Source organism: Macaca fascicularis, chromosome 1, assembly GCF_037993035.2.
Source record: "Macaca fascicularis isolate 582-1 chromosome 1, T2T-MFA8v1.1".
Classification (NCBI taxonomy): domain Eukaryota; kingdom Metazoa; phylum Chordata; class Mammalia; order Primates; family Cercopithecidae; genus Macaca; species Macaca fascicularis.
This window is the reverse complement of record NC_088375.1, coordinates 131,948,996-131,972,482: the sequence shown is the minus strand read 5'-3', so window position 1 is coordinate 131,972,482 and position 23,487 is coordinate 131,948,996. Positions and strand designations below refer to the sequence as shown.

Here is a 23,487-nt window from a genome sequence, read left to right as displayed (position 1 = left end):
GCCATTGGAACTTGGGTGTAGTATCACACTGTCATGTTACTTTGTATCATCCATGCTTACAATTTTGATCTCTACATCTTTAGAATTCACAGAATAATTTTTAAAATATTTAACATTCTTAAAGTTTAGTTTGCATTTGGTATTGAAATGGCCTACTTTAGTCACTATTTTTTGTTATGTTTCCTTACATAAATCTGGTAGAATTGTGTATTATATTATATTGTACATTATAATGTACAATTGTACATTATTGTTAATAGAAAGTGTCTTATTGTTAATAGAAAGACAATTTCAGATAATTACTATTGTTAAAATTGGATTCCTTAATGAACAGAAAAAATGAAAAAAAAAACGCTATTAATATATTCCCTGAGTATTCAATTTAGTTATAATTTTGGTGATGGTATTTCACATTTATTTTTGAAACAGCTACATGTTTTGGATTTGACATACGTTCAGTCTAGATGACATGTTTTTATCAGAATGTTGATGTACCCAAAGGAATAACCCAGTTCTAATTGTTGTTTTAATTTAGGCAGAAAATCTGATTACTTTTTTGAATTGTGTCAGTTCTGGACTGTCTGAGGGGACTGCTGTTACTCATCCTGAAGCATTTTTTCAATTCAAAGCTTGATGAATGATTCCCCTACAAATTCATTGTCTTGTGACTTTTAAGTTCTTTAAAATGTAAATATTTACCACAAAGTTAAGACTACAAGCTTATATCAGTCATTTGTATTGTCTGATATTCATTTTTAGCTCTAGAATTGAGGATATGGTTGGGCAAAAAAAAGAAGAGTAAAAATTAAACCACAGTGTTTGGGGTAGAGCAAGTATCAGTTATGGATAGGTAAGGAGGAGTAAATAAGGAGCTAGGGACTTATTTAAAAAAAAAACAAAACTTTTAATTAATTAATTTGCCAGTAAAGCTGGCTCATAGGAATACCTGAAGCAGAATCACAGATTCGTAAGAAAACAAAGGTATATTGCATTGTTTTTGGTATTATGGAGATTTCCTAGTACATCCTAAGCTGCACTTATATAAAAAAATAGAAAGTGGATTTGGAAATGAGTTTTAAATTTCATTTTTGTCATTTTTTGTGACTGGATGAGTAATTTAAGCTTTGATTTTCATCTCTATAAAATGAGGAGGATAATATTAGATGTACAATAGAATTGTCTTGAGGGTTTAATGCTGGAATCTATATAAAGAGCCTAGAATGGTGCCTTGCAGAGAACAAACCTAGAGGAAAGTGGAAGCAAGTGGAAAGAAAAAGTATAGATGCTGTATTCCAACCTTGAGGTTTCATATAGTAAATATCAAGTGCAGGTAAGCAATATGATTGAGTCAGTGACTGCATCCTGCTGCTTATTCATAGAGCAGAGAACCTACTATGTGTGTCACCAGCTTGAGGGAATAGATTCTTCTGCCATATACTGGTTTAAGAACACGATACCTGCCTATTCTCTTTATTTTATTCTCAGATGTAGACTCATTAGATGTAGACTCTAGACTTTCTTTCATATCAACATTTTTTCCATTTAATTGCTTTTTTATGTTTGTATTTTTAGGAGTGTTTAGAATATCAACTTTGCTGCCCAAAATATCAATTAATCAGGCGTTTCCTGCAGACTTAAAAAATAAGCTTAAAACTTTACATACAATTCAATTAGTGTCATTTTCAAAATATAAGTTGGATTCACTTGCAACTTTTAAGAGTTTTATATATAGATATATATACATACACACACTATATGACACATTTAAAGTTTTAACATAAAAATATACACTGTAATAATTATTTAAGTATGATTCTAGAACTCAAGTTACAAAATAACTTCAATCTTGTAAAATAACTACATTTTAAAATCTTTCCCGTATTGTTTACTTATGTAATTGATTTTAGTTCTGTTTTATTCTATCACTAATCTCCATTAGGATAATATTCAAGTACTCTGTTTATCATTTTTGAATTCCAAGTGTTATAAATATGCACGCATACACACAGAATTACTACATAATATTAAAAATAACTAGGTGTAATCCAAGGACATGTTACCAAAATCCATAAGTAAATGCATTTTCAGAACGTTTAAAAGAGTGGGTTTTTTTGTTTGTTTGTTTGTTTTGTTTTTAAGTTCTAGGGTACATGTGCACAACGTGCAGGTTTGTTACATACATATACATGTGCCATGTTGGTGTGCTGCATCCATCAACTCATCAGCACCCATCAGCTCGTCATTTACATCAAGTATAACTCCCAATGCAATCCCTCCCCTCGTCCCCCTCCCCACAATAGGCCCCAGTGTGTGAGTTCCCCTTCCCGTGTCCAAGTGATCTCATTGTTCAATTCCTACCTAGGAGTGAGAACATGCAGTGTTTGGTTTTCTGTTCTTGCAGAAGTTTGCTGAGAATGATGGTTTCCAGCTGCATCCATGTCCTTACAAAGGACACGAACTCATCCTTTTTTATGGCTGCATAGTGTTTCATGGTGTACATGTGCCACATTTTCTTAATCCAGTCTGTCACTGATGGACATTTGGGTTGATTCCAAGTGTTTGCTATTGTGAATAGTGCCACAATAAACATACGTGTGCAGGTGTCTTTATAGCAGCATGATTTATAATCCTTTGGGTATATCCCCAGTAATGGGATGGCTGAGTCATATGGTATTTCTAGTTCTAGATCCTTGAGGAATCACCATACTGTTTTCCACAATGGTTGAACTAGTTTACAATCCCATAAACAGTGGAAAAGTGTTCCTATTTCTCCACATCCTCTCCAGGACCTGTTGTTTCCTGACTTTTTAAAGATTGCCATTCTAACTGGTGTGAGATGGTATCTCATTGTGGTTTTGATTTGCATTTCTCTGATGGCCAGTGATGATGAGCATTTTTTCATGTGTCTGTTGGCTGTGTGAATGTCTTCTTTTGAGAAATGTCTGTTCATATCCTTTGCCCACTTTTTGATGGGGTTGTTTGTTTTTTTCTCATAAATTTGTTTGAGTTCTTTTTAGGTTCTGGATATTAGCCCTTTGTCAGATGAGTAGATTGCAAAAATTTTCTCCCATTCTGTAGGTTGCCTGTTCACTCTGATGGTAGTTTCTTTTGCTGTGCAGAAGCTCTTTAGTTTAATGAGATCCCATTTGTCAATTTTGGCTTTTGTTGCCGTTGCTTTTGGTGTTTTAGACATGAAGTCCTTGCCTATGCCTATGTCCTGAATGGTATTACCTAGGTTTTCTTCTAGGGTTTTCATGGTATTAGGTCTAACATTTAAGTCTCTAATCCATCTTGAATTAATTTTCGTATAAGGAGTAAGGAAAGGATCCAGTTTCAGCTTTCTACTTATGGCTAGCCTATTTTCTCAGCACCATTTGTTAAATAGGGAATCCTTTCCCCATTTCTTGTTTTTCTCAGGTTTGTCAAAGATCAGATGGCTGTAGATGTGTGGTATTATTTCTGATGGCTCTGTTCTGTTCCATTGGTCTATATCTCTGTTTTGGTACCAGTACCACGCTGTTTTGGTTACTGTAGCCTTGTAGTATAGTTTGAAGTCAGGTAGCGTGATGCCTCCAGCTTTGTTCTTTTGACTTAGGATTGTCTTGGCAATGTGGGCTCTTTTTTGGTTCCATATGAACTTTAAAGCAGTTTTTTCCAATTCAAAGAAACTTATTGGTAACTTGATGGGGATGGCATTGAATCTGTAAATTACCTTGGGCAGTACGGCCATTTTCACGATATTGATTCATCCGGTCCATGAGAATGGAATGTTCTTCCATTTGTTTGTGTCCTCTTTTATTTCACTGAGCAGTAGTTTGTAGTTCTCCTTGAAGAGGTCCTTCACGTCCCTTGTAAGTTGGATTCCTAGGTATTTTATTCTCTTTGAAGCAATTGTGAATGGGAGTTCACTCATGATTTGACTCTCTGATTGTCTTTTATTGGTGTATAAGAATGCTTGTGATTTTTGCACATTGATTTTTTATCCTGAGACTTTGCTGAAGTTGCTTATCAGCTTAAGGAGATTTTGGGCTGAGAAAATGGGGTTTTCTAAATATGCATTCATGTCATCTGCAAACAAGGACAATTTGACTTCCTCTTTTCCTAATTGAATACCCTTTATTTCTTTCTCCTGCCTGATTGCCCTAGCCAGAACTTCCAACATTATGTTGAATAGGAGTGGTGAGAGAGGGCATCCCTGTCTTGTGCCAGTTTTCAAAGGGAATGCTTCCAGTTTTGGCCCATTCAGTATGATATTGACTGTGGGTTTGTCATAAATAACTCTTATTATTTTGAGATACGTCCCATCAATACCTAGTTTATTGAGAGTTTTTAGCATGAAGAGCTGTTGAATTTTGTCAAAGGCCTTTTCTGCATCTATTGAGATAATCATGTGGTTTTTGTCTTTGGTTCTGTTTATATGGTGGATTGCGTTTGTTGATTCATGTATGTTGAACCAGCCTTGCATCTCAGGGATGAAGCCAACTTGATCATGGTGGATAAGCTTTTTGATGTGCTGCTGGATTCAATGTGCCAATAGGTTATTGAGTATTTTTGCATCTATGTTCATCAGGGATATTGGTCTAAAATTCTCTTTTTTTTGTTGCGTCTCATCCGGGCTTTGGTATCAGGATGATGCTGGCCTCATAAAATGAGTTAGGGAGGATTCCCTCTTTTTCTATTGATTGGAATAGTTTCAGAAGGAATGGTACCAGCTCCTCTTTGTGCCTCTGATAGAATTCAGCTGTGAATCTATCTGATCCTGGACTTTTTTGGGTTGGTAGCCTATTAATTATTGCCTCAATTTCAGAACTTGTTATTGGTCTATTCAGGGATTCAACTTCTTCCTGGTTTAGTCTTGGGGTGATGTATGTGTCCAGGAATTTATGAATTTCTTCCAGATTTTCTCATTTATTTGCACAGAGATGTTTATAGTATTCTCTGATGGTAGATTGTATTTATGTGGGATCGGCAGTGATATCCCCTTTATCATTTTCTATTGCGTTTATTTGATTCTTATCTCTTTTCTTCTTTATTAATCTTGCTAGCAGTCTATCAAATTTGTTGACCTTTTCAAATAACCAGCTCCTGTATTCATTGATTTTTTGAAGGTTTTTTTCAGTTCTGCTCTGATTTTAGCTATTTTTTGCCTTCTGCTAGCTTTTGAATGTTTGCTCTTGTTTCTCTGCTTCTTTTAATTGTGATGTTAGGGTGTTTATTTTAGATCTTTCCTGCTTTCTCTTTCGGGCATTTATAGAGTCAAGACCCATCAGTGTGCTGTATTCAGGAGAACCATCTCACGTGCAGAGACACACATATGCTCAAAGTAAAGGGATGGAGGAAGATCTACCAAGTAAATGGGAAACAAACAGCAAAAAATGCAGGAGTTGCAGTCCTAATCTCTGATAAAACAGACTTTAAATCAAGAAAGATCAAAAGAGACAAAGAAGGCCATTACATAATGATAAAGGGATCAATTCAACAAGGAGACATAACTATCCTAAATATATATGCACCCATTACAGAAGCACCCAGATTCTTAAAGCAAGTCCTCAGAGACCTACAAAGAGACTTAGACTCCTACACAATAATAATGGGAGACTTTAAAACCCCACTGTCAACATTAGACAGATCAATGAGACAGAAAGTTAACAAGGATATCCAGGAATTGAACTCAGCTCTGCACCAAGAGGACCTAATAGACATCTATAGAACTCTCTACCCCAAATCAACAGAATATACATTCTTCTCGGCACCACATTGCACTTATTCCAAAATTAACGACATAGTTGGAAGTAAAGCACTCCTCAGCAAATGTAAAATAACTGAAATTATAACAAACTGTCTCTCAGACCACAGTGCAATCAAACTAGAACTCAGGATTAAGAAACTCACTCAAAACCACTCAACTACATGGAAACTGAACAACCTGCTCCTGAATGACTACTGGGTACATGATGAAATGAAGGCAGAAATAAAGATGTTCTTTGAAACCAATGAAAAAAAGACACGACATACCAGAATCTCTGGAACACATTTAAAGCAGTGTGTAGAGGGAAATTTATAGAAAATCCACTTTTAAACATGTGGAATTAATTGACATTTTGCACTTGACAAGAGTCAACTTTATTCAAAACTTGTTCTCTACAACTTGCCTCTTCTGCCAATTTGTTTTGCCTTGGAAAATTTCCTGTGCTTCTCTTCCAGATAGGGCAGAAGGTAAAGTCCATGCCATTATACAAGAAGGGTTTAAATGTATGGGAGTTTCAATTTACTTCTACATAAAAAGTAAACTTAATTCTGATTTCCCAAGATTACTGTAAAATTGTTTTAAAAAGTATTTATGAGAAAGCATAATATAAAATATTATATTAGTTTACTCAGGCTGCCAGAAAAAAATACTGCAGACTAAGTGCTAAAACAACAGAAATTTATTTTCTCCCAGTTCTAGAGGCTAGAAAAACATGATTCAGTTTCTGGCCAATTTGGTTTCTGGAAAAGGCTCTTCTCCTTGCTTACAAATGACTGCCTTGCTGTGTCCTCACATGGTCTTTCCTCAGTGTATGTTTGTGGAGAGAGAGAAAAATACGTTTTTTGTTGTTGTTGTTTTTCTCTTATAGAGACAAATCACACTGGGTCAGGGGCCCTACTACCCTTCTAACCCCATTTACTTTCTTAGAGGTCTCATCTCCAACTATGGCTACACTGGAGGTCAGGACTGGAACATATGATTTTGGAGGTAATAAACAGTCAGTTCTTAACATTTTATCCCAACCTCACAAATTCATGTTTTTCTGACTTGCAAAATATGCATATATTATCTGAACAGGCCAAACATCTTATCTCATGACAGTATCAACTCTAAAGTCCAAAGTCTAATCTGACTAGTATCGAAATCAGGTATGAGTGAGACTAAAGGTAAGATTTATCCTGAGGTAAAATTCCTCTCCAGATGTGAACTTGTAAAACCAGAAAAGTTGTGTGCTTCAAAAATATAATGGTGGGACAAGCATCCTCAAAGGAAGAAGTTAGAAGAAAGGACTGACAGATTCCAAGCAAGTTAAAAAAAATAGCAAGGCAAATATCATTAAAATTTAACACTTGAGAACAGTCCTTGGTTCAATGATCTGCCCACGTGGCCCTCTAGGGTGGCAGCGAACTACAGTTCTGTGGGGTAAACCTTGCCCTAGCAGCTCTCTGTGGTGGTCCCACTCATGCAGCACTCTTCAGTGGCCTTTAGGCCTGCGGAAGCCAAAGAGATGGCTTCACCCTCCAAAGCTAAAGAGGAAGAAGTTTTGCTTCTTGGATCTGTAGTGGGAGTGGTAACCCTGATGGCCTCTGCTTCACCTTTAGGGGTAACTCCTCTTTTCTTTAATGATAATGCATACTTGCAGCCTGTCTTCATTCTATCTCATTTTCTCTGTTTTATGTAGTCCCAGCTGGCAGTTTCTGCTGGTATAATCACATCTCGATTTCTGGCTTTTGTTGAGATGGGACTAGTATGTGCATGGTGAAAAAACACACTCATCTTTTTATCAATGATTATTTAGCTACACTCTTAGCAATCAGGCTGGTTCTCTTTATGCTGCCTACAAGAGACTCACTTCACCTGTGAAAAACACAAAGACTAAAAATGAAATGGTTGAAAAGGGTATTGTATGAAAACAAACCAAAAGCAAACAGGAGTACCTATACTTATGTTAGATAACATAGATATTAAATCAAAAGCTGTAAAGAATGTCATTATATAATGATAAAGGAATCTGTTCAGCATGAAGATACAGCAATTGTAAATATATATGCATCCAACACCAAAGCACTCAAATTTATAAAACAAGTATTATTAGGTTTAAAATACAAGATACTGCAATATGATAATAGTAAGAGACTTTAGTACTCCACTTTCAAAAATGGACAGATCATCCAGACAGAAAATCAACAACAAACGTAGAATTATACTACACTCTATACCAAGTGGACCTAAATGATATACAATAACTTTTCATCCAACAACTACAGAATACACATTTTTCTCAACTACAAATGAAACATTCTCCAGGTTATATCATATGTAGGGCACAAAAAAAAATAACAAATTTGTTAAGATTAAGATTATATCAAGCATATAATTTTTACGACAATAGTACAAAACTAGAAATCAATAACAGCAGAAACTTCAGAAACTTTAAAAATAAATGGCAATTAAACAACAAGCTCCCAAAAAACCAATGGGTCAAAGACAAAATTTTTAAAAAATCAATAATTTTGTTCAGACAAATGAAAATTTAAAGTAAAACATATCAAAACTTAGGAGATACAGCAAAAATGTTTCCAATAGAAGTTTATACCAACAAATACTTACATCAAAAAAGTAGAAAAATCTGAAATAAACAAACTAATATTGCATTCAGGAACTAGAATAACAAGAACAAATTAATCCAAAATTAGTGGAAGAAAAAATAATACATATCAGAGAAAAAGTAAACAAAATAGAGAATAAAAATATCCAAATCAACAAAGCAGAGTTGGTTTTTTGAAAAGTTAAACAAATTTGACAATCTTTTAGCTAAACTTTAAAAAATTAGCTCAAATAAAACCAAGGATGATAAAAGAGATGTTATCACTGATACTAAAGAAATACAATCACAAGAAACTATTATGAACAATTACATGCTGAGAAATTGGATAATCTAGAGGGAATATATAAATTGCTAAACATATAAAGTTACAGAGCTTGATCTATGAAGAAATAGATAATCTAAACGGATAATTAATCAAGTAGGACATTGCATCAGTAATAAAAAAAAATTCCCATAAAAGAAAGATCCAGGAACTGATGGTTTTACAACTGAATTCTACCAAACATTTGAAGAATAACTAACACAAATTATTTTGAAACTATTCCAGAAAGTCAAAGAAAAAAATTCCAATCTTGTTTTATGAAGATAGCATTATCCTAATATCAAAACCATACAAAGACACACACACACACACACACACACACAACCACTATTCTTGATAAACACAGATGCAAAATTCCTCAACAAAATACAAACAAACTAAATTCAACAGCACATTAAAAAAAAAATCATTCACCATAATCAAGTGAGGTTGATGCCAAGGATACAAGGATGGTTTAGCATAAGCAAATCAATAAATATGGTACATTCCATTAGCAGAAAGAAAACTAAGAAACATACAATCATTTCAATAGACATGAAAAAATAATTTGACAGTATCTCTTCATGATAAAAAATCTCATCAAATTAGGTATAGAAAGTATGTTCAACACAAAAAAAGATTACAAGTGATAAATCCACAGCCGACATCATTCTAAATGAGGTAAAGTTAAAAGTTTTTCTCTATGATCTGAAACAAAACAGGAATATTTACTTTTACCACTTCTATTCATCACACTACTGGAAGTCCTAGCTAGAGCAATGAGTCAAGAGAAGGAAATAAAAAACAGTCAAATTGAAAAAGAGGAAATCAAATTGCCCCGGTTTGCAAATGACATGAATTTATGTATAGCAAAGTCTATAGACCCACCAAAAAAACTATTCAAGCTAGTAAAAAAACTTAGTAAAGTTGCAGGACACAAAATGCATATACCAAAAGCAGTAGCATTTCTATATGTTAACACTGTACTCTCTGGATAGGCATGGTGTCTCACACTTGTAATCCAAGCACTTCAGGATGCCAAGACAGGAAGATCACTTGAGGTCAGGAGTTCGAGACCAGTCTGGTCACCATAGCGAAACCATGTCCTTACTAAAAATACAGAAATCAGCTGGGTGTGGTGGCATGCACCTGTAATTCCAGCAAGTTGGGAGACCGAGGCAGGAGAATTGTTTGAAATCAGGAGGTGGAGGTTGCAGTGAGCTGAAACCATGCTACTACATTCCAGACTGGGCAACAGAGAGAAACGCTATCTTAAAAAAAAAAAAAAAAAAAAAAAAAAAAAAAGACTCTCTGAAAAAGAAATAATTTCCATTTACAAAGGCTAGAATAATAAAATACCCAGGAATACATTTAACCAAGGAAGTAAAAGATCTCTAAAATAAAATCTATGAAAGAAACGGATGAAGACTCAAGTAAATGGAACGATATTTTATTTTTGTGGATTGAAGGAAATAATATTGTTAAAATATCCATACTAGCCAAAGCAATCCAGTCAAAGACATTCTTCACAGACGTTTAAAAAATCCTAAAACTTATATGTTACCACACAATACCCTAATATCCAAAGCAATCACAAGACAAAAAATAATAATAATAAAATAAAGTGATAAAAAAAAAATAAATAAATAAAAAGGCTGGAGGCTCACACTAACTCACTTTGAAATACACTACAAAGCTATAATAACTAAAAATACATTGGTACTGGCATGAAAACAAACACATAGACTAATAAAAGAGAAAAAGGAGTGCAGAAATAAATCTACGCATCTATATTATACTGATTTTTGACAAAGATGCCAGAAACACACACTGGGGAAAGGGCAATCTCTTTAAAAAATGGTGCTAGAAAAATTGAATATTCACATGCAGAAGAAGAAAGCTGGACCCCCTATTACTCATCACGTACAAAAGTAAAGTCAAAATAGATTAAAGAAAGTAAATTAAAGTAAGACTAGAAACTATGAAACTACTAGAAGAAAACAGTGGAAATACTTCATGACATTGGGCTGGGGCAAAAAAAGACCTTGAAAGCACAGGCAATGAAAGCAAAAACAGACAAATATGATGACATCAACCTAAAAAGCTTCTGCATAGAAAGGGCAACAGTCAACAGAGAGAAAAGGCAACATGCAGGATGGGAGAAAATATTTGCAAACTATATGTTTAACAAGGAGTTAATATCTAGAATATATAAGAAACGTAAACAATTCAATAACAAATAACAAATCATCCCATTAAAAATTGAGCAAAAGACCTGAATAGACATTTATCAAAAGAAGACATGGGCCGGGCGCGGTGGCTCACGCCTGTAATCCCAGCACTTTGGGAGGCCGAGGCGGGCGGATCACAAGGTCAGGAGATCGAGACCACAGTGAAACCTCGTCTCTACTAAAAATACAAAAAATTAGCCGGGCGCGGTTGTGGGCGCCTGTAGTCCCAGCTACTCGGGAGGCTGAGGCAGGAGAATGGCGTGAACCCGGGAGGCGGAGCTTGCAGTGAGCCGAGATCGCGCCACTGCACTCCAGCCTGGGCTGGGCGACAGAGCGAGACTCCGTCTCAAAAAAAAAAAAAAAAAAAAAAAAGAAGACATATAAAAGGACAACCGTTATATGGAAAAATGCTCGATATTTCTAATCATGATAGAAATGCAAATAGTAAAAACAATGAGATATTACTTTACTCCAGTTAGAATGGTTATTATCAAAAATACAAATGATAACAAGTGTTGGCAAAGTTGCAGAGAAAAGGAAACCCTTATACACTATTGGTAGGAATATAAATTATTATATCCACTATAAGAAACAGTATGGAAGCTCCTCATAAACTAAGAATAGAACTGTCATACAATCCGGTAACCCCAATACTGTTTCCAGAGGAAAATAATATTGGTATGTCCCCTCCCTGTGTCCATGTGTTCTCATTGTTCAACTCCCACTTATGAGTGAGAACGAACATGAGGCGTTTGGTTTTCTGTTCCTGTGTTAGTTTGCTGAGGATGATGGTTTCCAGCTTCATCCATGTTCCTGCAAAGGGGGCCTATCAGAGTGGTGTTGCGGGAAAGGGGAGGGAGAGCATTAGGACAAATATCTAATGCATGCGGGGCTTAAAACCTAATTGATGGGTTGATAGGTGCAGCAAACCACCATGGCACACATATGTATATAACAAATCTCACATTCAGCACGTGTATCTCAGAAGTTAAAGTAATTGTTTTTTAAAAAATTGGTATGTTAAAGAGATATCTTCACTCCCATATTCATCACAGCATATTCACAATATCCAAGATATTGAATAAACCTACGTAGTCAACAATGAATGAATAAAGAAAATGGGACATGTATACAAAATGGAATATTATACAGCCATAAAAGGGAATAAAATCCTGCCATTTGTGACAACATGGATGAGCCTAGAGGACATTTTTTTAAATACTGCATATTCTCATTCATATTCAGAATCTAAAAAATTTGATCTCAGAGGAATAGTGATTACAATAGAAGTTACTAAGGACTGGGCAAGAGGAGATGTGGTGACTATGGGCAACAGGTACAAAGTTACAATTAGAGAGGAAGAATCAGTTCTGGTTCCCTACTGTACAGTAGGGCAACTGTAGTCAACAATAACTTTGTATATCTCAAATAGCTAGAAAAGAGGATTTTGCTCGTTTCTACCATAAAGAAGTAGTGGACATCCAAAGTACTCTCACTGGATAATTACAGTGTATACATATATCACAATACCACATAATCTTCATAAACATGCATGAATATGCATGAATATGTCTCAATTAAAAATAAACATAATAAAAATGCACAACAAAATAACACAGGCTTTGATTAACACATCATAGAGTAGAATAAAAACACAAAGGAATTATTATTCATTTTTTTTTATTGAGAAAAGTTTTTAGGGGAATCTGAATAGATATACTGATTGGGGGAGGAAAGGGAAGAGATTCCATGCACAAGGAGCAGATTAGCAATTCAGTAAAGTATGAAACAGCAGTCTGCTTTTAATAGAATCCTGTGTAATTACCTGGGGGATTCGAGTGCAGGTGTGCTAAGAAATATAAATGTAGTCAAATAGTACGGGCTTTCTCAGAAAGATTCCTTGAGTGAAACTACTTTAAAACTAACTTGGATTATTACAATTATCTTCTAAAAAATCTATGTATACCTACACACTGTAAATAACTAAAGAATGAGAAAAAAAATAAAACTAAACTAGTTTTTTCAAGTGAAAATAATTCCTTACAAATGAAAATAAACATATATATTTAGGTATCTAGACTTTAAAGAAGTCAAGATCTAGTCTATACCACGAAATTATATTTTTGATCTGATGTAAGCTAATTTACAACCTTCATTTTCATCCTTAGGATGAAAATAAATAAAAATTGAATTGTCTTAATCATCACATTAGTGGCCTTATTTTGATTCCTTTAGTTGTTCATATGTGAACATGACAATTTTTTTTTTTTTTTGCAAGCCCCATCCAATTGCTGGGGTTTACACCTATTAAATTATTCTTTTCTTCTCAGTTCCTCTACATTACAAGCACACCTGTATGTGGCTAATTCTCCAAGTATGAAACAGTCAAAGTAGGGATTGATTTGGTAACTATTATTTACTGTTAAGACACTATTGGAGGTTTGGAAAAATATTAGAAAAGTTAAGAGATTAAAGCATTCTCCTCACAAATTTACGCTGACTAATACAAAGTTATTTTGGTTCATGACCTTGAGCAAAAACATTATCCTTATATAAACACTAAACATTAATATGGGACAGTTCTGAATAGCCTATCAAAAAACTGATTTCACCAATAACAGAGATATGGTCAAGTAAGTTCAAGCTTTCTGGTCTTTAATGTGACAATAATTTAATACACTTATTTAATAAAGGACTCTTATCCAGAATATGCAAGGAACTGGTATAGAGATAAGAAGAAGATGGTTAACCCAGTACGAACATAAACCAAAGATTAAACAAACACATTACCAGAAAGGATAATAAAATTAAACCAGTTTGCCATCGAGAAATCTGTATGCCCTTGTTCATTGCACCGTTATTCACAATATCTAAGAAATGAAAGCAATCTAGGTGTCAATCATCAGATGAATGGAAATAAAAAAAGTTTATACACAATGAAATATATTCAGCCTTAAAAAGAGAAATCCTGACATTTGCAATAATAGTGATGAACGTGTAAGACATTATGCTAAATGAAATAAACTAGGTAGAGAAAGAAAACACAGCATGATCTCACTTATATGTGGAATCTAAAAAACTGGAATTCATAAAAGTAGGGAGTAGATGGTGGTTACCAGGAGCTCTGATGTGGGAGAACAGGAGACATTGGTCGAAGGATGCAGTTTCAGTTAGATAGCAGAAATAAGTTCTGGAAAGCTATTGTACAGCATGGTAACTATAGTTAATAATAATACATTGTATATTCTAAAATTGCTAAAAGAGTAGATTTTAAAGTTTATACCACATAGAAAATAATAAGTATGTAAGGTGATAAGTAGCTTGATGTAATCATTTTACAATGTATCTACATATTTCAATACATATTACATACTGTAAATATACACAAAAATATAATTTAAAAATTAAGACAAATAATTATTTTTTATTTGTTTATTTATTTTATTTATTGATTTTTTTGAGATGGAGTCTCACTCTTGTTACCCAGGCTGGAGTGCAATAGTGTGACCTCAGCTCACTGCAACCTTTGCCTCCCGGGTTCAAGCGATTCTCCTGACTCAGCCTCCCAAGCAGCTGAGATTACAGGCACCCACCACCACACCTGGCTACTGTTTGCATTTTTAGTAGAGGTGGGGTTTCACTATGTTGGCCAGTCTGGTCTTGAACTCCTGACCTCAGGTGATTCACCTGCCTCGGCCTCCCAAAGTGCTGGGATTAGAAGCGTGAGCCCCCACGCACATCCTAATACAAATAATTTAAAAGATTATTTGAAATTTCAAAACCGATTTAATATTAAAAATAAGTTGATATATCTAATAGGCCCTTGATATGACATTATATCTCTTCTAAATAAAAGAGTGTTTTTCTGTGCCTCAATAATTACATGAGCTTCTCACCCTAGTCTTTTACATGATTTTATATGAAATATCTTCTCTCATTATTGTGTCATCCTTGTTGTGGACTAGCAAGCTGAATTCTAAAGTGGTGAAAAAATTAGAGTCCCTGTAGACCCAGTTTTTGTACAGGACCAGCACACTGGCTCAATTATGTGAAAAGACTGTAACGGTACGTTGTTGTTGCTTAGTGGAACAAAGCATAGCCTTCTCTGTTTATTGATTTTCAGACAAATAGCACGTACCAATTCAAAAGTTGCATTCCTAATGCCAGGAGATGTGCTGATTTGCTTTTCTAAAGAAAACTAAACCTAGAATAGAAACTGTAATGGGAGTCACCACCTGAGTAAGGCTTTAATAATTCATTGTCATTGTGCTAAATCAATCAATCTTCATTAATTGTAAAGCTGGCAAGTAAATGAAGATTTGATAAGATTCACCCACTGTTAATATTTCATCTTTGCTGATGGTATTTAACTTTATAATTACTTCAGGTATGTTGTATTGTTTTTGCTTTCTTCTTTGACAGAGAAAGATAATTTTGTAAGCTTTTCTTGAACAGTATAGCCCTTCCCTTGGGAGTCAAGTTATCAATGTAACTGATTTTCCTGCCATTAAACTCTGGAACTGAGAGAAGATCTGTTCTCAACGACCTACCATGAAGCAAATTTCATAAAAATAAATACTGCATTTATGTCCTGGCACTATACTTCTCATTTTGATGAGTAGAAGTGTTGTTATGTTTCTCCTGGAAAATACACAAACTCAGAGCCAGAGCATAATAACTTCCAGATTGTCTGAGACCCTCCGTTTTCTATTGCATAGCTACTTTGGTGAATGATACAAAGGAGACACATTTAGGGTGAGCTAGAACAGCAATTTACATGTTGAACTTACAATGTTTGTAGGGGTTTTCTTCAAGAGAAAAGCCTCTATTTCTTTGAATGATCTTTGATGTGAATTGACTCTGGCCTTGTTGTATGACTGACATTGGCTCTGTATCCTGGGGCTCAAATCTTCCTTCTATTTGCCTTCAGAACCTCTTTTTATCTTTTTTTTTTTTTTTTAACTTTGCTGGCCTCCTTATCTATTTTGTTCCTTAAAAATGTCGTGAATATATAGCTACTATCAAGATTCCTGTTGGTGAATCCATTTTGATTGTCGTTTCCTTCCAAAACTGGCCTTTGAAATTGTTCTGCTCCTTTCCCTCTGCTATAAACAACATGTGGACACATGCTTTGGAATCTTGGGATCCATGTCAATTGCAACACCCTGTGAAACATTTTCAGACTACCAAAAACATCGAAACTACATAGCTTTTTAAAGACACAGGTCCTCACTTTAGTGTCTATTTCTTAGTGCCTTAATAAAAGAAGTATCTCCTATTTTTTTTTTTTTGTTGTGGTTATTTTCAGGGATATTATTTAAGGGGTATGAATGATATCTCATAATATCTGTCTATGTTAATATCTCCCTACTTTTGATTTATCCTAATACATTATAAGAAATTATTTCTTATATTTCACCTTCATTTATCATAGGACACAATTGACTACGGATTTCAACTAACAAACGAAGCAAACAGTTATAGATACCCCAGCTGCTTGACCTGGTAAATTGAGTTCAGAACCTCTAGTAAGTAGCATCTATATTATAACTTCAATCCAGTTAAACTTTTGTTCTTCCCTTATTGATCTGGCAAATACATGTGTTCCTCATGTATATTCATAACATTTTTGCTAATATAAATTGCCGCTTACATAACTTTTGTAAGAACATTTTTGCTCCTAGTGTTTACATTGTAATTTCACAATTGCTCAGGTTTGTACTGAAGAAAAGGAAGAGTGTTTGAAGTTGGGAAGTAGGGTGGCGTAGTTTTTCTTGCAAAGTAACTCTCACCAATAAGTAATTATGGAATCTTCAAGTAATTTGGAATAGGCTTACCACACATTTTCTCCTAAATAAACATTCAAGTTTTCAAGGTTCAACTTTTCCAGTTGTTGCCTTTAACATTCACATTAAAGACATGGCAGGGGAATGAATTCAACAGACTTTATAATTTAGTTACTTAAAAGAATACAGTTCCGCTTGATTTTGTAAGCAGTAACCAAAAGACACTGGATTTCAGTCCGTCCTTTGAATTTGTCAAGCCATTCACCTTCTTCATTTCATGCTTTCTAGAGTACTTCTTATTTATCTCTTTCATTTTCTTCCATAGCAATGATTAGTTCACACATCAACTGCTCAGCTTCAACAGGTACTTCACTCCAGTGAGCCAGGTAATAATTTGAATACTAATAATATATCAATAACTTTTATGTAGCATTAATTCTGTTTGATATTGTTCTAAGTTCTTGACACATATTAACTCATATGAGCTTTGCAATTGCCATTGAATTGGTTATTCTTCCCACTTTACAGTGAAGAAACTGAAGCGCTGATCAGTAAATTAACTTGTTCCTGGTGCACAGCTAGTAAGTGAATCCAAAAATCTGTGTTTTTAATCCACAGAATCTGTCACCTGAGCCTTGAGTAATTGCCTTATATTGATTTCAAATTTCTGGGTTAGGTGTATCTTAGGTTATGTGCATTTATCCTGTTTTCAGACACTAGGTAGCTCCCAAAATCGCCAGTTATTTCCATAATGACTGACATTGACATCCATAACGTATTCTAATATTATTTGAAAAACAGTACCTTAGAAAAATTTTTGACAAAAATTTTTAAACAAGTATTTTGGATGCAGACTAATTAAACATAGCCCAAATCTTTGACATTATTTCTAAGAAATTCATGATTACCAGAATGCTTACACTAAATATTCAGATTCATTCAAATACTTGATCACATTTGGATAAAATTATCTGAATAATTGGCACAAACATTAATATTTAATTAGAACATCTCTTAAATATATTGTATATTATATAACTTCCTCATAGACAAATATTCATTTTTCATTTTTAATATAACCATAATGGCTAGAATATAAAGTTCTTAGGAAGTTAGGAAACATGAGTGTAAAGTTTTGAATAATTTTAAGGTCAATCCTAGAAAATAATGCAATGAGATAATTATTTTGTTATTGTCAGATATGCAAAACAACTTTATGTGTAATTTCTTTTGGGGACTACTATATTTCTATGCATTAAAAATATGATTGTAGTTTGGAAATTGTATTGAATTATCTTTCTATACCTCTAAGTGTCTGAAGAATATATTATTTCAATTTTATAAAGTAATCATGTAATTTTAGTAATCATTATCTAAAGTAAGGTATGAATAAGCATTTATTTTGAGTCATATATTCAAAAATAGGTACATGTACAAGTTAGCTTTATTCAAAATTTTCAGGTAACTGAAAATTGCAGGCTTTAGAACTGAAAATCACTAGTCTGTATATTGTAAAATATTTGGCAAACAATGTATCTTTTTCCAGAAAATGTTGGTACACTGTTACTCTGATACATATTATTAACAAAAACTAAATACGTATTCCTTCATTATGCCATATTGCTACGTAGTGCTTCATATGTATCACATTATAAAACATTGGTGGGCTTAATTCATATAGCATTTTGAAATTAGTCAATCTGCAAATGTTCATTTAGTCTTTGACATATTCAACACAACCTTCGGCTTCATAAACAACCACCAGAGCAGTGGAATATACAATTCTTGTCCTTACACTCAAAGTGAGGAGGCTTGCTTCTCCTCTCAAACTGATTTTTTGGTCAATAATTATGTAAGTAAATTTGACGTTTTATGTTTGAAGATATGCTAATGTGTTTCTTTTAATTTTATCTCATTAAACGAAGAAAGACAGAAACTACATTTTCTTCCATGTGAAAAACAATTTGATTATTGACTTACATAAAGGGTACAGATTGTGTCTATTTGTGGTATTTAGTCTGGGCCTATGTGGAAAACCAGTGGGGTGGATGAGACAGAAATCTATTTTTATTTACAGGGACAGGGACAGGGATAGTGTGAAGTTCCTTCAATATGATAATACTAAGATATGCCACAACATTGAGTTTGAAAATACAATAAAAATCACCAGAAAGTGAAAATAATTCTGAGTGAAACATAAGACATGTCCCCTTCATTTAGCTTTAATTTTTGAGTTGAAATGAAAGGCATAAGACTAAACTTTAAAGAGCAGGGAATTAAAGAGCTAGTTCAATAAAGACATTTTCAAGAATTTAGAGCAAAAGGAACACTATTTGGGAAACTCTAATAGCATTTTTTGCGACATACGATTATAGAACTGGCTCTTTCTGAACTTTTTGTTTTCTTAATTTGGTTGTTCTCAAACCACAATGATAAGCTATTTTGAGGCTCAATTACTTTATAGTGTCTTTACCATGTTTCCATCAGTCAGCATAAGTTTCTGTTCCTTTTTGATTCATCTCCCCTGAGTCTGCCATTTGATAAATATGTGATTATGTATTCCTGTGTGTACACATGAAGGTACATGTGTACTTTTATTTTTTATGGCTTAAACTTTTTCTTTATTTTCTGTAATATGAATGTGATATCCCAGGAGTTTGTACAAAGTACTGATCACTGGATAAGAGGTTAATTTCCAGGTAAATAGGTGTGGGGAATAGCTAGAAGAGATCTATATTGTTATGTAGTTATGTCATCTGTACTTGCACTGGTTGAGATCCAAGAACACTAAAATTCTATCTGTACACGTTATTTTTGTCACTGCCACTCACCCACAAAAATCTCCCTACAAATTAGAAAATCCCTTCCTCAGGAAAGGATTTTTAGATATAAATTTATTTCTTTATCTATAATAATAATAACATACAGTTGTTATCTATACATTATAAAATCTATTTAATAAATAAAATAATAAGTTTGTATTTTAATCAAGATATTTAAGAACTCAATTTTAATGAATTTGTTATAAAATGATTACACACCTTACTTTCATGAAATAACATTTTATGACATTATATGTAAGAATAGTTGTTGTATTTAATAGACTATCTCATATCACCACCTAACCAAGTATTAGAATTAGGAATATCGTACATTTATAATTAGTATAATTTTATTTTCTCAATTTTATATAAACTTTGTTCTGTAACATTATTAGTCATGTATGTTTTATATTTATATTTCAATTTAGATTGAAATGTCATTGTCATTATAATAAGCATTTATTTTCTTTATGCTGACTATGAATATGTGATAAGTGCTGTTGATCTTTGCAACCTCTTATATTCTTTTTATTTATATTTTCCATTGCCAGTTCATTTATGACATTGAAAAGTACTAGGCCAGGCACAGTGGCTGATGCCTGTAATCCCAGCTCTTTGAGAGGCCGAGGTGGGTAGATCACTTGAGGTCAGGAGTTCGAGACTAGCCTGGCCAACATGGTAAAACCCTGTCTCTATTAAAAATACAAAAATTAACTGGGCATGGTGGTGCGTGCCTGTAGTCCCAGCTACTCGGATGGTAAAAGTGAGAGAATCACTTGAACCTAAGAGGCAGAGGTTGCAATGAGCAGACATTGAGCCACTGCACTTCAGCCTGGATGACAGAGTGAGACTGTGTCAAAAAAAAAAAAAAAGAACAAAATGAAAAATAATAAATTATTAAAAGTAGAATAAATAATTAGCATCTATCTTTTTTCCACCATTTTAAAATATAGATAAACAAATGAGTTTTAAACAACTTCCTATTTGATATGTTTTTGGGGAAAGATTAAATATTTTAGTGCATAGAAAGTTTTTAACTAGAGTGCATAGTGTTTAATATTCAAATTACAACACAAATAATGATTGTTATAAACTTCATTTGGTTAAAAAAAGTCCTAAGATTTTCTTTCTTCCTGTGTGTGCTTTAAAGAAATTCTATTATGGCTGACCTGATAGTGGAAGTTAAAATTAAACCGTGTTCCATAAGTCTTCATTCTTCCGAAATAAATAGAGCTGAAGTATTTTTATTTACTTATATTTCTTTCGTTCTACTTTAATTATACAATAATTAAAGTTCTCCCAACTTTAAATTAATTTTCTCCAAAAATTATGCAATAATCAAATATATTTTTCTTTTCTTGTGTGTGATGTTTTCTCATTTTCTATTTTCTGATAATGATAATCTATTTTAAACAAAGTTTTTCTGTCACATAGGAGGAAAATATAAAACAATATATTAGAATAGATAACATTTTAACTTAATATAAAATGTGTTTAAATTGTAAAATAATGTATTCAATTACATAATCAACAAAAATTAGATTTTTATAGTATAATTATATAATTATGGAAATCTCAATTATTATTTTTGGTGAATTATTCATGGGAAATATCTATTACCTTTTTTTGTATCATAATTAATGTTTCAGTAGGTTTAAAATAGGAAATGAATCATATCATTCTGGTAAACAAACATGTCATAATGAAGTGCAAATACAATGTGACAAATATACTTAGTGCACTAATGTAATGAATAATCTGAACATTTAGAAAAGTATCTCCTTGCTTATTTTAAATGTTGCATAATCAACAAAGGAATTTTGATTTTAAATTCATTTTTTAATGATCCTGAAATAACAATAGCAACACTTTTCTATTTCAGAAAATTATGTCAACATACTGATCTATTAACACCAGATAGTTTATTCTCATCTGCTGAAATTTTCTTGTTATGTATCTATAATTTTCTCATGATTAAGCATAATATTATATTGATTTAAAGACATTTAAACAATACATATTTAAACTATGAGAACTGTACCCCTTAGATGCTGCATTCTTCACAGTACATAGTCTGATAATAATCTGCACAATTCATTCTTAATTACATTATTTAACCATCATAAAAATCAATTTAAATATTTAGGAATTTGAGGCATGGAGAGGGTAGGTATTTCTCCCAACTAAACAGAATTAATTAGAAACATATTTAAAGAGCTTTAAATCCAAATAAAAATTAATATGTTAACTATCAAACTAAAAGAGAAAAAATCTATATAATTTTTAGTAGATGTGAGCTTCAGAAAGTGGATTAATAAGTACATATATTTATCTGATCAAGTATCTTCATATATATTTGAGAAAGTTTAAACACACACGTATGTACACATATACATAGATGTACAGTGCAGACTTTCATTGGTACCCACAAAGAACAGTATCTTCTGTCATTCACTCGTCTATGTAGTTCCTTATCACACAGATCCTGGGCTTGTCCAAGAGATGTGTTTGGCTACTGAAACATTAGCAAGTCTCGTGAAAGCATTTGATATAAACACATATTGAGGCTTACAACCTTGGAAAGCTCTCTCTGAAGGCCAGGCAACATGCTGTAAAAAAGTTCAGATTTAGCCGGGCGCGGTGGCTCAAGCCTGTAATCCCAGCACTTTGGGAGGCCGAGACGGGCGGATCATGAGGTCAGGAGATTGAGACCATCCTGGCTAACACGGTGAAATCCCGTCTCTACTAAAAAATACAAAAAAAAAAAAAAAAACTAGCCGGGCGAGGTGGCGGGCGCCTGTAGTCCCAGCTACTCGGGAGGCTGAGGCAGGAGAATGGCGTTAACCTGGGAGGCGGAGCTTGCAGTGAGCTGAGATCCGGCCACTGCACTGCAGCCTGGGCGGCAGAGTGAGACTCCGTCTCAAAATAAACAAAACAAAACAAAACAAAACAAAACAAAACAAAACAAAAAAAGTTCAGATTCAATTATTAAATGTGAGCAGCTAAAGAGGGAGAGGGCCCAGAAGAAGAGAGGTCATCTTGGACGTTCTTGACCCCACAGAGCTCCTATCTGGATGCAGCCGTGTAAGTGACCTCAGCTAGTCCATATGGAGTGGAGGAACTGCACAGCTAAGCCTGGTGAACCATAGCATTTGAGAGCAATAAATCATTCTTGTTTTAAAACGTTACGTTTTTGAGTCCTTTGTAACCCAGAAGTAAGTAACTGAATTACACACATGAAAAAAAAGTTTCCTCCTAGTGGAATTTTCCAGGTGCTTATTTGGGGGAATTACCTTCTCTGAGCTTGTTCAGTGGAAGATGCAGAAATATCTTCCTCAACAGGATTCATTTAATATGCCTACTAATGGATTTTGTATCTAGTCTATAATGCTTTATTGCCCCTTGGAGACTTGTTTAGAAATGAGAAGTCCTGCTGGGCTTCCATAGTTAACTTTTTTTTTTTTTTTTTAAAGCATGTGGCTGTAAATAGCAGGAAAGAGTAAAGCAGCAGTGTGGTGAGAGTCTTCAGGCATTTTCAAACAATCCCTAAGTAATTTCTCACAGAGATGCGAATGAAATCCAGGTTTTCAGAGGTGTTAAACTGATTAAAGCTTCATCAAACTCTTAAAAGGAAAAAAGAGACTATAAATCTAAAGAAATTGAGAGTTAATGCATGGATTATATGTATTTTTTGACTTAAAGTGAGTTGAAAGTTATTTTCTAGATTAGGAATTTAAAAAAAAACCTTTTTCTGGACTTTGAAGAAAAAGAATTGTGCTTTGTGGCATCTAAAACAGACATAGGAGTCTAACGTACATTTTATACATCTTTTCAAGAGTTTTAAAAATCTGCTTTGATTTACATATTTTAGGTAAAATATAGAAAATCAATAAATGTGGACTGAGCACAGAGAAAACACCACAGCTTATTTCCAGGAATACTGCATATGGCATGCTAATATCATTCTTGAACCACAAGTTCTGCATAGGA

The 23,487-nt window shown here is 33.7% G+C and overlaps 1 long non-coding RNA gene across 1 annotated transcript in view; it reads left to right on the top strand.

The window, feature by feature from the left end:
* LOC135968684 (uncharacterized) overlaps nucleotides 1-16,415 on the top strand; it is a 139,062-nt gene extending 122,647 nt beyond the window's left edge. The window contains exon 4 of the long non-coding RNA XR_010583626.1: nucleotides 16,324-16,415. This is a non-coding gene — a long non-coding RNA (uncharacterized lncRNA). The remainder of the gene's footprint in view (nucleotides 1-16,323) is intronic.
* The last annotated feature ends 7,072 nt before the right edge of the window (nucleotides 16,416-23,487 follow it).